Consider the following 13,857-nt stretch of genomic DNA (forward strand, 5'->3'; position numbering starts at 1 on the left):
CTCTGTTTTTCTTCTCGTTCCTCTCGGAGCCGCAGATGCTCTAGATTTAGTTTCTGCTCGGCTAACTTTAGTTCACCGTCCATCTTGAGTCGTGCCATTTCCAACTCGTGTAATCTGTTCCTTTCTCTTTCCTGGATCTCCTCCTGCGAGAGGCCCGTTCCCCGCTCCTCGGGAGCCGTGGCGTTCCCCTCTGGTGCGACACCGTTTTGGTCGGAGGATCCGGTGATCCCAGTTTCCGCCCACGACTCAAGGGCGCGCTTTAAATCGTCTTTGGTACTCAGGCCGGTGGTAGCAATGCCTAGTTCCATGCAGAATTGTTTAAGTTCACGGTGGCTATATTCTTCCAACTTATCCATTTGGAACTTTTCAGCGGAACCGCTATCTTTGGCTGACATCGTGGTTTTGTCGTGGGGTGAGCTACTCTCTGTACGATTACGCGTTGATTCGGATCGCGCCGCTGGCCACCAATGTTAGACGGACCGGGAGGGTCGGCCGAGGACAAGGGGAGAGGTCTCCGGGGAGAGCCGTCTCCAGCGATCGTACAGATAAATAACTTCCCCCCCTACAGACAGACACCACACACGGAGAAGATTTAGCGTTCTTTATAGGCAATTTCTTACGGTACGATGGAGGGTACAAGGAGGTCTGGACTCAGGGGTCCCCTCGATTCAAGTCTCTCAAGATGGGGAAAGGGGGTAGCGGGACAGTCTGGTTACCAGTCTGGTAGTTGAGATGGTATGGTGGATAGCTCACAATCCTCGAGCTCGGTGTTCTAGCTGGGACGGGCCGCGGCAGCGCCAGCAGGTCCCGGTGGAGATGGTTGATACACGGTCCGCGGCAGCGCCAGCAGGTCCCGGAGAGATGGTCGATGTACGGTCCGCGGCAGCGCCAGCAGGTCCCGGTGAGGATGGTCGTTACAACGGGCCGCGGCAGCGCCAGCAGGTCCCGACGAGGATGGATGTTGCAGAAGGCCGCGGCAGCGCCAGCAGGCAGGACGATAGTTCACAAGATAGGGCTACGGCAGCGCCAGTAGTCCGTCAAGGCTGAGTTCTCTCGGTGTCTCTCGACCCCAGGATACAACTCCTTTCCTGCTCCGGAGCTGCTCCAGTTATAGGGCAGGTGCCCTTTGATGTCCGGACCCTCGCACTTGGAGGTCGGGGGGTCCGGGATGAAGGTGTCCAGACACCCAGCGGGGGGTGGAGCCGGTGCCTGGGGAAGCTGGAGGCGATCGTCACCTGGCGGGGGAGAGTCCTTGGCGCTTCGTTCTCCCATTGACCTGCCAAGTGGTCCGCTCACCTCCTGGGTGGATGGTGGTGCCGGGATGTCGGGGCCGGCCAGGCCCAGGGTTAGGGTCGGGGGGAGGCCACGCGGCCTCGTGGCGCAGGGCCCAAGATGGCGGCTTGACCCGGCCGAGGGAGCCGGTGGTGGCTTGGGCCCGTGATACATGGAGGTCCGAGGGCAGGAGTCCCGTCGGGAGACGGGGTGCGGGTGATTCACGTGGGTCACGCCTGGTGGGCCGGGGCTTGGGCCCTGTCAGGCGGGGAGGGAGCAAGCCCTTCGTGTGGCCTGTCCAACATGCGTCCCCCCCAGCTGAAGGCGGGGAGAGTCACCCATCTTCTTGGGGACTCTCCTCGTCGAGGCGGAAGAAGCGTGACAGGCCATCAGCGTTGGCGTGGTCTTGGCCCGGCCGGTGCTCCACGGTGAAGTCCATTCCCTGCAGGGAGATGGACCAGCGCAATAGTTTTGGGTTTTCCCCCCGCATCTGCATCAGCCACTGCAGGGGTCTATGGTCGGTTTGTACCCGGAAGTGGGTACCGAAGAGATAGGGCCGGAGCTTTTTGAGGGCCCACACCACTGCGAAGGCCTCCCTCTCGATTGTGCTCCAGCGCTGTTCTCGGGCCAGGAGACGTCGGCTGATGAAGGCCACCGGCTGGTCATGACCCTCGGGGTTCACTTGGGAAAGAACCGCTCCGATGCCGTGGTCGGAGGCGTCTGTCTGTACTACGAATTCCCGACTGTAATCGGGGGCCTGGAGCACAGGGGCGGTGCACAGGGCGGCCTTCAGCTTTTCGAAGGCCGCTTGACAATCGGGGGTCCAGTTAATCCGCTTCGGTTGGTTCTTGGACGTGAGACCCGTGAGGGGCCCCACAATGCTGCCGTAGTCCCTCACGAACCGCCGGTAGTAGCCGGTGAGCCCCAAGAAGGCTCTGACTTCGGTCTGGGTGACGGGGGGCTGCCAGGACTGGATGGCAGCAATCTTAAGTTGTAGTGGGGCCACCAGCCCGCTCCCCACCTGGTGCCCCAGGTAGGTCACGGACCCTTGACCAATTTGGCATTTGCCGGCCTTAATCGTGAGGCCGGCCCGCTGGAGGGCCTGTAGGACCTCCTGGAGGTGGAGGAGGTGGTCGGACCAGTGGCGGCTGTATACAGCGATATCGTCCAGGTAGGCAGCGCTGAACTCTTCGAGCCCCGCCAAGACCTGGTTCACAAGACGTTGAAATGTAGCGGGGGCGTTCTTCATGCCGAAGGGCATGACCTTGAAGTGGTAGTGGCCATCGGGGGTAGAGAAGGCGGATCGTTCTTGAGCCCGGGGTGTGAGACCGATCTGCCAGTAGCCCGCTGTTAGGTCGAAGATACTGAGGTAGCGGGCGGCCCCCAGCCGGTCGATCAATTCATCCGCTCTGGGGATAGGATGAGCGTCGGTTCGGGTGACAGCGTTCAAGCCCCGGTAGTCGACGCAGAATCTCAGTTCAGGTGTGGTGCCGGGGGCAGCGGCTTTGGGGACCAACACAACCGGGCTGGCCCAGGGACTGTCCGAGGGCTCGATGACCCCGATCGTGAGCATTTTGGCCACTTCCTCTTGTATGCAGGCCCGTACCCGATCTGGTACGCGGTAGGCCCGGTGTCGGATAGGGGGACTGTCCCCGGTGTCCACGTCGTGCAAGCACCAAGGGGTGACCCCGGGAGTGAGGGAGAACAGTGAAGCGAACCGCAGCAGGAGGTCCCGGCAGCCCTGGCGTTGCTCTGGGGTGAGGGCATCGGAGAGCCGGACCCCGTCCACGGAACCGTCGTTCTCCTGAGTCTTTAGGAGATCCGGGAGGGGTTCGGAGTCCTCCTCTGCTCCACTGTCTGTAGCCATCAGGAGGCTGAGTTCTGAGCGCACAAAGTGTGGTTTGAGTCTGTTGGTGTGGAGGACCCGAAGGAGGTTCCGGGGGGTCCCCATGTCGATGAGGTAAGTGACGGGGCTTTTGCGCTCGACCACCTTGAAGGGCCCCGTCCACTTATCTTGCAAGGCACATGGTTCGGTGGGGGACATCACCCACACTTGCTGACCAGGTTCGAACTCGATGGAGGAGGCATTGTGGTCATACCATCTCTTCATGTCTTCCTGGCTGGCCTCGAGGTTCACCTTGGCCATTTCCCTGAAGCGCCGGGTCTGATTACGCAGGGCCAGGAGGTACTTGAAGATGTCTGGAGGGGTCTTTAGGGGGGCCATCTCCCAACCTTCTTTGACTAGGCTGAGGGGCCCTCGCACAGGGTGCCCGTACAGGAGTTCGAAAGGGCTAAAACCGAGGGACTTCTGGGGAACTTCTCGGTAGGCGAAGAGGAGGCACGGGAGTAGTACATCCCACTGGCGACGAAGGGGCTCTTCCAATCATCCCCTTGAGAGTGCGGTTGAATCGCTCCACTAGTCCGTTCCCTTGGGGGTGATAGGGGGTCGTGAAGGGGTAGGTGACCCCGCACTGTCGCCAGAGGGACTTCATGTATTTGGAGATGAAGTTCGTGCCTTGGTCGCTGACGACTTCTCGGGGGAAGCCCACCCGGGAGAAGATCCCCATTAGGGCCCGGCCAACCACCGGAGCTGTTACAGTTCGTAGAGGCACCGCCTCGGGGTAGCGGGTGGCGTGATCCACCAGTACCAGGATGAACCTATGTCCTTGTGCCGTGCAGGGGTCCAGGGGCCCCACAATGTCTATTCCTACCCTCTCGAACGGGGTGGTGACCACTGGGAAGGGTTGTAGAGGGGCCTTCAGCTTACGGCCACTCTTCCCGCTGGCCTGGCACGTGGGGCAGGACCGGCAGTGGTTCAGGACGTCGTTCCGCATCTTCGGCCAGAAAAAGTGGGTCACTAGGCGACTGTAAGTTTTGTCTTGGCCCAGGTGTCCAGCCAGGGGGACATCGTGGGCCAGGTTGAGCAGGAAGTCTCTGAAGCGGAGAGGTACCACCAGTACTCGACCGGCCCCTAGCTCTGCGACTCTCTGTTCGCTGTATAGCAGGTCGTTCTCCCAGTAGACCCAGTGAGTTCCGGTGGAGTCCCCTGCGCTCTGGGCGCTGGCTTGTTGGCGGAGTCCCTCGAGGGAGGGGCAGGTCTTTTGCTCCTGGCGGAACTGTTCTTGGGTGGGCCCCCCTTCTTGACGCCACTGAGCCAGGCCGGGGACGTCCTGGGGTTGCGCGTCCCCTTCGGTCGTTGGTTCCGGGGGGTTGGCCTTGTCGTTGTCTTCTACTGGGGCGACTGGGGGCGGAGGTGCTGGCCATTCCGGTTCTTCTGGTCGGGGAACGGCACGGGTGGCCATGGACCGGGTGGTTACGCAGGCCCAGTCCGGGAGGCCCAGCATCCCCAGGTGCTCTCTTCTCTCGACGGTGGCCCACGGGGAACTCTCAAGGTCATTCCCCAGGAGGCAGTCCACGGGGGCATCATCCCGGACCGTCACTTTCAACAGGCCGGAGACCCCTCCCCATTCGAAGGGGACGCAGGCCATTTGACACAGACTTTCGGAATTGTCGGCTGAGCGGACGGGGCAGAGAATGTTCGGCAGGATCTGCTCGGGTTTCACCAGGTGACAGCGGACGGCCGTCACACTGGCGCCTGTGTCACGTAAGGCCTCGGCCCGATGCCCATTAATGGTCACCCACTGACCGTATTTCCTGGTGTTGGCGAGTAGGGGAGCCCGCGGGACTATGTCTTTTCCCCCTAGGCACGCTAGAACCATGGCGGCCGGTTCCCACTCTTGCTGGGTCGGCTCATACTCTTCCTGTTCCCCTGATAGTCGTTCTTCCCCCAGGGCGGCGGCAGCGACCTGGCGGGGCTTGGGCGTTTGGTTCTGCGGGCAGCTCGGGTCATTGGCGTAATGGCCGACTCGCTGGCATCGGTGGCACGTGACATTGGCTCGGAACCCTGGACGCATCGGGGGGTTTCCCCGGCCGGCCGGGGGCGGGGTGCTGGCCACGGGGGTTGCCGGGAGGGGGTCTCTCCCTCGTCCCTGGCCTCCTCCTCCTCGAGGACGGTGCTGGCCTTGGTTGCTTCGGTTCTGCTCGTGTGGTCCTCTCCGGCCCACTCGGGTGCTCTCCCATCGGTCAGCTTCAGCGGCGAGCTGCCGGGGGTCAGTCAATTTACTGTCGAGGAGGTGCTGCCTGAGCTCGACGAAGCAGTTGTTCGACAGGTGTTCCCATACCATAAGGTTAAAGAGTTGTTCGTAGGTCGTTACATGGCTCCCCTTGATCCAACCCTCGAAGGCTCGGCTGAAATAGTTTACGTACTCCACCCAAGTTGTACCCGGGATCCGGGTGCAATCTCTGAACCTCTGGCGGTACATCTCGGGTGTGAGGCCGTAGCGGGTGAGGAGGGCAGCCTTCATGTGGTCGTAGGACGACATTTGGTGATCTGGGAGCTGCAACAGGGCATCGCGACCTTCGTTGACGAACCTCCCCCATAGTCCAGCTCCCCAATCACTCCGGTCGATCCGGTGGGAGGTCATGGCGATCTCGTAGGCTTTGAACCACTGCTGTATGTCGTCTTCTCGGACATACTCTCGGACAACATCCTTGGGGATGTGGACTTTTTTCTCGGTTGCCCCTGGGGTGTGCGGTCGCTCAGGCACCCCCGGTTCTTTATTCTGTTTCCGAAGTTCTATTTCCGCCAGTTTGCGCTCGTGTTCGAGTGTTATTCTTTTTTCCTCAAGCTCTCTCTGTCTCTGTTTTTCTTCTCGTTCCTCTCGGAGCCGCAGATGCTCTAGATTTAGTTTCTGCTCGGCTAACTTTAGTTCACCGTCCATCTTGAGTCGTGCCATTTCCAACTCGTGTAATCTGTTCCTTTCTCTTTCCTGGATCTCCTCCTGCGAGAGGCCCGTTCCCCGCTCCTCGGGAGCCGTGGCGTTCCCCTCTGGTGCGACACCGTTTTGGTCGGAGGATCCGGTGATCCCAGTTTCCGCCCACGACTCAAGGGCGCGCTTTAAATCGTCTTTGGTACTCAGGCCGGTGGTAGCAATGCCTAGTTCCATGCAGAATTGTTTAAGTTCACGGTGGCTATATTCTTCCAACTTATCCATTTGGAACTTTTCAGCGGAACCGCTATCTTTGGCTGACATCGTGGTTTTGTCGTGGGGTGAGCTACTCTCTGTACGATTACGCGTTGATTCGGATCGCGCCGCTGGCCACCAATGTTAGACGGACCGGGAGGGTCGGCCGAGGACAAGGGGAGAGGTCTCCGGGGAGAGCCGTCTCCAGCGATCGTACAGATAAATAACTTCCCCCCCTACAGACAGACACCACACACGGAGAAGATTTAGCGTTCTTTATAGGCAATTTCTTACGGTACGATGGAGGGTACAAGGAGGTCTGGACTCAGGGGTCCCCTCGATTCAAGTCTCTCAAGATGGGGAAAGGGGGTAGCGGGACAGTCTGGTTACCAGTCTGGTAGTTGAGATGGTATGGTGGATAGCTCACAATCCTCGAGCTCGGTGTTCTAGCTGGGACGGGCCGCGGCAGCGCCAGCAGGTCCCGGTGGAGATGGTTGATACACGGTCCGCGGCAGCGCCAGCAGGTCCCGGAGAGATGGTCGATGTACGGTCCGCGGCAGCGCCAGCAGGTCCCGGTGAGGATGGTCGTTACAACGGGCCGCGGCAGCGCCAGCAGGTCCCGACGAGGATGGATGTTGCAGAAGGCCGCGGCAGCGCCAGCAGGCAGGACGATAGTTCACAAGATAGGGCTACGGCAGCGCCAGTAGTCCGTCAAGGCTGAGTTCTCTCGGTGTCTCTCGACCCCAGGATACAACTCCTTTCCTGCTCCGGAGCTGCTCCAGTTATAGGGCAGGTGCCCTTTGATGTCCGGACCCTCGCACTTGGAGGTCGGGGGGTCCGGGATGAAGGTGTCCAGACACCCAGCGGGGGGTGGAGCCGGTGCCTGGGGAAGCTGGAGGCGATCGTCACCTGGCGGGGGAGAGTCCTTGGCGCTTCGTTCTCCCATTGACCTGCCAAGTGGTCCGCTCACCTCCTGGGTGGATGGTGGTGCCGGGATGTCGGGGCCGGCCAGGCCCAGGGTTAGGGTCGGGGGGAGGCCACGCGGCCTCGTGGCGCAGGGCCCAAGATGGCGGCTTGACCCGGCCGAGGGAGCCGGTGGTGGCTTGGGCCCGTGATACATGGAGGTCCGAGGGCAGGAGTCCCGTCGGGAGACGGGGTGCGGGTGATTCACGTGGGTCACGCCTGGTGGGCCGGGGCTTGGGCCCTGTCAGGCGGGGAGGGAGCAAGCCCTTCGTGTGGCCTGTCCAACAGCGTCCTTGCCCCTACAAGGCCAGTTGGCCTAGGGACTGCCACAGGTGGTGGCGAATGTGAAGTTTTGCGCTATTGTTCCTAACCTGCACCTCTGAATGTGTTTTTATGCGTCATGTGCCTTGTTTTACACCGCTGAATGTATTTTATGCATCATGTGTTTTCCTTCCCTACACCTCTGAATGTGATGCATCATGTGTAATGTGCTTAGACCCCTACAGGTATTGTGATACTTAGGTGGTTGTTTTCTCCCTAGTACAGGTGGTCCTAGTTCCCTGCGCAATATATTCCTAAGGTGGTTAGGGTTGCGTAGGTGGTACTTACCTGTTACCAGTAGTTACTGGTCGTGTGCTACATATGTTATTTAGTGTTACAGTGATTGTATTTCGCATTGCCCCACATCTCAGGTTTTAATTTGTTGGTTGAGTACTTTATATGTATTTTGAGGTTTTGTCTGCTCTTATCTCAAATAGGAAGTATTCTTCATGCCCGTGAATTTCAGTTGGACCTCACGTGTTTACTTACCGTCTTGCTCATTTATCGATACAGTAAGATCCTTCCCCTTTCCTCTCTCCCTTTTTCTTTCTTTTCTTTTCTTTCACCTCATCATACATATTCATTACTACTTCTTTCTCTTATTCACACATCGACAGCTGTACTCATTTCTTTTTCTCATTTGGTATTCCCACTATGGATTGGTGTGTGACAGCACTTTTGTGTTATTGGTATTACACTTATGTGAAGGAGCACCACGTTTTCAAGAAAAAAGCGTTTAGAAAATTAACAAAAAACGATAATCATTTGAATAATAACTGTTTTACTATTAAAAAAATATATATATTGTGTTTTGTGCTTTACATCGTATATTTTGTATGTTCATAGGATTCAAAGATACTGTGGCTCTCCTGATGAAGACGCTTTGTTATCGTCGAAACGCGCGTTGAGAACATCTCGGCCTTCGCCACTCCTATTTTTATTTTTCTGTATTTATATTCTGTTATTTGATCGACTACAGATGTGATTTGTTGCATATTGTATAATGCATTGTCCATCTCATTCAACTTCTGTTTGAATCACATTTTCAAATCATATAGTCCTTCAACATCAATTTATCTTTATCATTGCTATATTTAAATATAATAAATTTCATATATTTTTTATAATATATCGTATGTTGTGTCTCCTTCTATAACATTCATGTCTTTCTATTGAATATTATATTGTCTTGTGCTTAGACTGCCTAGGTGTTTAATTTTACAATGTTATTTACCCTGCCCTAGGAGTACTGCTAGTCCCTGCAGGGGGTCCCTATTTTTGAACATTAATTACCCACAGCTTGTCTGTGTGGGGCTTGTTTGTTGTTTCATAATTTTGTGAATTTTCTGGTATTTCGTGCTAGTCACCATCCATCCTATACTTGTTACCTCCATTCACTTTATTTTTTTTCTTCACTAGCCATTTATCTTTCCCACCCTTCTTTTTCTTTCTCACTTGTCTGTTTCAATTTTCCATTTTCTCTACTATTTATCACCATCTTTGTGCAATATGGAACAGTTGAAAACGTTTGGCTTTTCAGATGAAGACTTTGCCCTATTAGTGGGTACCAGTAATGCCTTTGGCAATAGCTCTTCTTCTACGTCTCTTACTAATGATGACACCTTTAAACTTCTCAATCTAAAAAAGAAAATTAAAAGAATAGAGGCACATGGTGAATTCATGTTGGAATACCTAAAATCAGGAGTTATCCCGCAAGGCTTGAGAATACGAAACATACCAGGTTTATTTGTTGAGTTCAAAAAGTTTTTAGAGAAATGGAGCATGATAGCTAGCAGATGCTCAAGAGATCTTATGATCCTCATCATCGAAACAGCTAAAGAACTATTGTCCTCTCTCAAGAATGAACTCTTAGAGCTAGAAGAACAAATTAGAAAATCCAATAGCATTGAGGAGGCAAAAAAGAAACTGGAAACTACAGAAAAAGAACTTGCATCTTTCTCTGATTACTTGATCAAACGCAAAACGGAAAAACTAAGAAAAGATATACGATACTATTCTATCACAAAAACCTATCCTTACCTTGAAGAAAATTATTACCAACAAAACCAATATTCTCAAGATTATAACCATAGAACACCACAGGTCAGAACCTTTTCCGATACCACAGACTCCGATGGAGATCAAGATGACCAATTTCAGAATCCATCCAGGCCAAGTCGTCCCTACAACTCACAATATCAGCCTTTTTTAGCCCAACGAGGGACACGCAGAGGACGGCAACGTGTCCGATTCCAACCTCAAACAAGAGGGAATTTCCAGCAACAGAATTACCAACAACAGAATTCCTACATACCCCCAGACAATCAACAAGTACTACAAACCAGGAATCGACAATATTGGAGATAGAAGAAAACATCCCTATTTTCAACCTATCATCTCACCCTCTAGATTCTAATTGCTTGAGCCTTCTGTCTAAAGGGTTGTCCTTTGTGCCTCATTCATACACCAACAAATTCGAATTATACACTGACATCATCTCATTCTTCCGTAAAATCAGATTGAAGAAATACTTCTCTCAGGATATCACTAACTCATCTATAACCTCTGTGAATACAACTCTGTCTCTGCCTTCCTCTTTTACACCTTCTTTGGAGCAGATAGGACCCGAAGTAGGAGTCTTCGAGAAAGTTGTCCTCAAACGTCTAGATCAAGCCACCCGACATATTCCAAAACCGAATTTTAACCTCAACAGGGATGAATTCCTCTGTCTCTCTACCCTCAAAGAAAACAAATCAATCACAATCAAAAATGCGGACAAAGGGGGAGGCATAGTAGTGTTGAATACCAACAGCTACAAAAATCAAATGCTAACTTTACTTGGAGATCCACTATTTTACATTAAAGTTACATCAGATCCTACCAACAGAATCTGCCAAACCATTGATCGGGTAGCCAGCGCTGCTCTTCTGAAAGGAGAAATAAACGACAAAGAATTTGCATTTCTGACCAACTCAAAGAAAACTATGCCATGTATTTATGGAGTACCAAAAGTCCATAAAAATATCACACAACCTCCTTTGCGCCCCATTGTATCCACAATAGGATCAGTCACTGAACCATTATCCAAATATGTGGATCACTGGCTTCGTCCTTTCATATCTAAAATTACATCATATGTGAAAGATACTGGTGACATGATCTCGAAAGTTGAATATCTTCCCTTCAACCCTGACCAAGAGACCCTTGTGACTCTAGATGTAGAGTCATTATATAGTAACATCCCTCAAAAGGAAGCCATTGCAGCTGTCTCTTGGTTTATTGACAAACACGAAATACCTTGCCCAAAAATTTTCGTCCTGGAATGTCTTAGTATTGTACTAACTGAAAATACGTTTGAATTTAACAACACCTGGTTCAAACAAATTCGCGGCGTAAGTAGGGGAGCCACTGTAGCTCCTTCAGTAGCAAATATTTACATGTCCAAATTCGAATCCCATTTCATCTACAATGAAATTGCTCCCTTTTTTTAATCAGTGTATCGCTGGGCACAATACATTGATGACATCTTCTTCATATGGAGAGACACTGAAGAACAACTCAAGGAATTCCTCCTATGGATTAATGCCACCGACACCAACCTCAAATTCACAGCACATACCAACAAACAGAAAATCGAATTTTTGGACATCCTGATTACACACAACTCTGGACATTTGGAAATGGACCTTTTCACTAAACCAACAGCCAGAAACACTTTGCTACACTTCAATAGCTACCATCCTAGAGCACAGAAACAAAGCATCCCTTTCAGCCAATTCTTGCGACTGCGTCGGAATTGTACGAACATCTACGATTTTGATTCACAAGCCATAACCATGAAAAACAAATTCCTCGCTAGAGGGTATCCACATCGGCTAATTCGAGAATCCCTCAAACGAGCGAGATTTTATGACAGGGACGCTCTGTTACGAGCCAAAGACCCTAAAACTAATGACAAATTGGTATGTATTACAAAACATTCCACCATGAATGAACAAGTACGTCGCATCATCAATGCCAACTGGCATATTCTCAATTCAGATCAAGATCCGTCTACACACTTAAAGAAACCTCTGTATGCGCATCGACGCAACAAAAATTTGAAAGACTTTATTGTCAGATCACGTTTTAGTACCCATGTCCCGTTTATTCAGAAAAGCATTGATGGCAACCTCCCCATCAAAGGAACATACAAATGTCTACGCTCCAGCTGTAAAGCATGTGATGGAGCCATAGAAGGTAGTACTGTTACTCTTAATGGATATACCACTCATTCTACATCCATGACCAACTGCAGAACGACCAACGTCGTCTATTTGATCATCTGCCCATGCAACTCTGGCTATGTTGGAGAAACCTCCAGACCCATTGCCACTCGTCTCAATGAGCATCGTTCCGCTATCCGTACCAACAAACTAGCGGCCCCTATGGTCAAACATTACAAAGAGCTCCAACACTCAGCTGAAGAAATCAAATGGCATATACTTGAAAAAATCCATCTGGAAAGTGAAACACAGAGCGATGAAATCCGTAAAAAACGAGAAGTTTTTTGGATCTTCACCCTTAACACGTTCCACAAGGGATTGAACAGTGATTTACCCTGGGAAAATGCAATTCTTTTCAACAGATTCTAATGTCCTGATGTCCTTAGGATTTCCCTGCACTGTATATTCTTTCAACCAGAAATCCCATTTCTAACAGGAGGGGTGGGTGCAGTGTCCCCCCAGCAATGAGTGCCCAGACATAGGAGGGGTGGGTGCAGAGTCCCCCCAGCAGTGCCCAGACATAGGAGGGGTGGGTGCCTATCACTCCCAGCAGTGCCCAGAGATAGGAGGGGTGGGTGCAGAGTCCCCCCAGCAGTGCCCAAACATAGGAGGGGTGGGTGCAGAGTCCCCCCAGCAGTGCCCAGTCATAGGAGGGGTGGGTGCCTATCACTCCCAGCAGTGCCCAGACACAGGAGGGGTGGGTGCAGAGTCCCCCCAGCAGTGCCCAGACAGAGGAGGGGTGGGTGCAGAGTCCCCCCAGCAGTGCCCAGACACAGGAGTGGTGGGTGCAGAGTCCCCCCAGCATTGCCCAGACATAGGAGGGGTGGGTGTCTATCACTCCCAGCAGTGCCCAGACATAGGAGGGGTGGGTGCCTATCACTCCCAGCAGTGCCCAGACATAGGCGGGGTGGGTGCCTATCACTCCCAGCAGTGCCCAGAGATAGGAGGGGTGGGTGCCTATCACTCCCAGCAGTGCCCAGACATAGGAGGGGTGGGTGCAGAGTCCCCCCAGCAGTGCCCAGACACAGGAGGGGTGGGTGCAGAGTCCCCCCAGCAGTGCCCAGACATAGGAGGGGTGGGTGCAGAGTCCCCCCAGCAGTGCCCAGACATAGGAGGGGTGGGTGCCTATCACTCCCAGCAGTGCCCAGAGATAGGAGGGGTGGTTGCCTATCACTCCCAGCAGTGCCCAGAGATAGGAGGGGTGGGTGCAGAGTCCCCCCATCAGTGCCCAGACATAGGAGGGGTGGGTGCAGAGTCCCCCCAGCAGTGCCCAGACATAGGAGGGGTGGGTGCCTATCACTCCCAGCAGTGCCCAGAGATAGGAGGGGTGGGTGCAGAGTTCCCCCAGCAGTGCCCAGACATAGGAGGGGTGGGTGCAGAGTCCCCCCAGCAGTGCCCAGGCATAGGAAGGGTGGGTGCAGAGTCCCCCCTGCAGTGCCCAGACATAGGAGGGGTGGGTGCCTATCACTCCCAGCAGTGCCCAGACACAGGAGGGGTGGGTGCAGAGTCCCCCCAGCAGTGCCCAGACATAGGAGGGGTGGGTGCAGAGTCCCCCCAGCAGTGCCCAGAGATAGGAGGGGTGGGTACAGAGTCCCCCCAGCAGTGCCCAGACATAGGAGGGGTGGGTGCAGAGTCCCCACAGCAGTGTCCAGACAAAGGAGGGGTGGGTGCAGAGTCCCCTCAGCAGTGTTCAGACATAGGAGGGGTGGGTGCCTATCACTCCCAGCAGTGCCCAGAGATAGGAGGGGTGGGTGCCTATCACTCCCAGCAGTGCCCAGAGATAGGAGGGGTGGGTGCCTATCACTCCCAGCAGTGCCCAGAGATAGGAGGGGTGGGTGCCTATCACTCCCAGCAGTGCCCAGACATAGGAGGGTTGGGTGCCTATCACTCCCAGCAGTGCCCAGAGATAGGAGGGGTGGGTGCCTATCACTCCCAGCAGTGCCCAGAGATAGGAGGGGTGGGTGCCTGTTGGACCCGGTCTCGTGGCGTGGCCCATTCAGACCCGTATCGGC

This window comes from Triturus cristatus, chromosome 4_1 (genome assembly GCF_964204655.1).
Source record: "Triturus cristatus chromosome 4_1, aTriCri1.1, whole genome shotgun sequence".
Taxonomy (NCBI): Eukaryota; Metazoa; Chordata; class Amphibia; order Caudata; family Salamandridae; genus Triturus; species Triturus cristatus.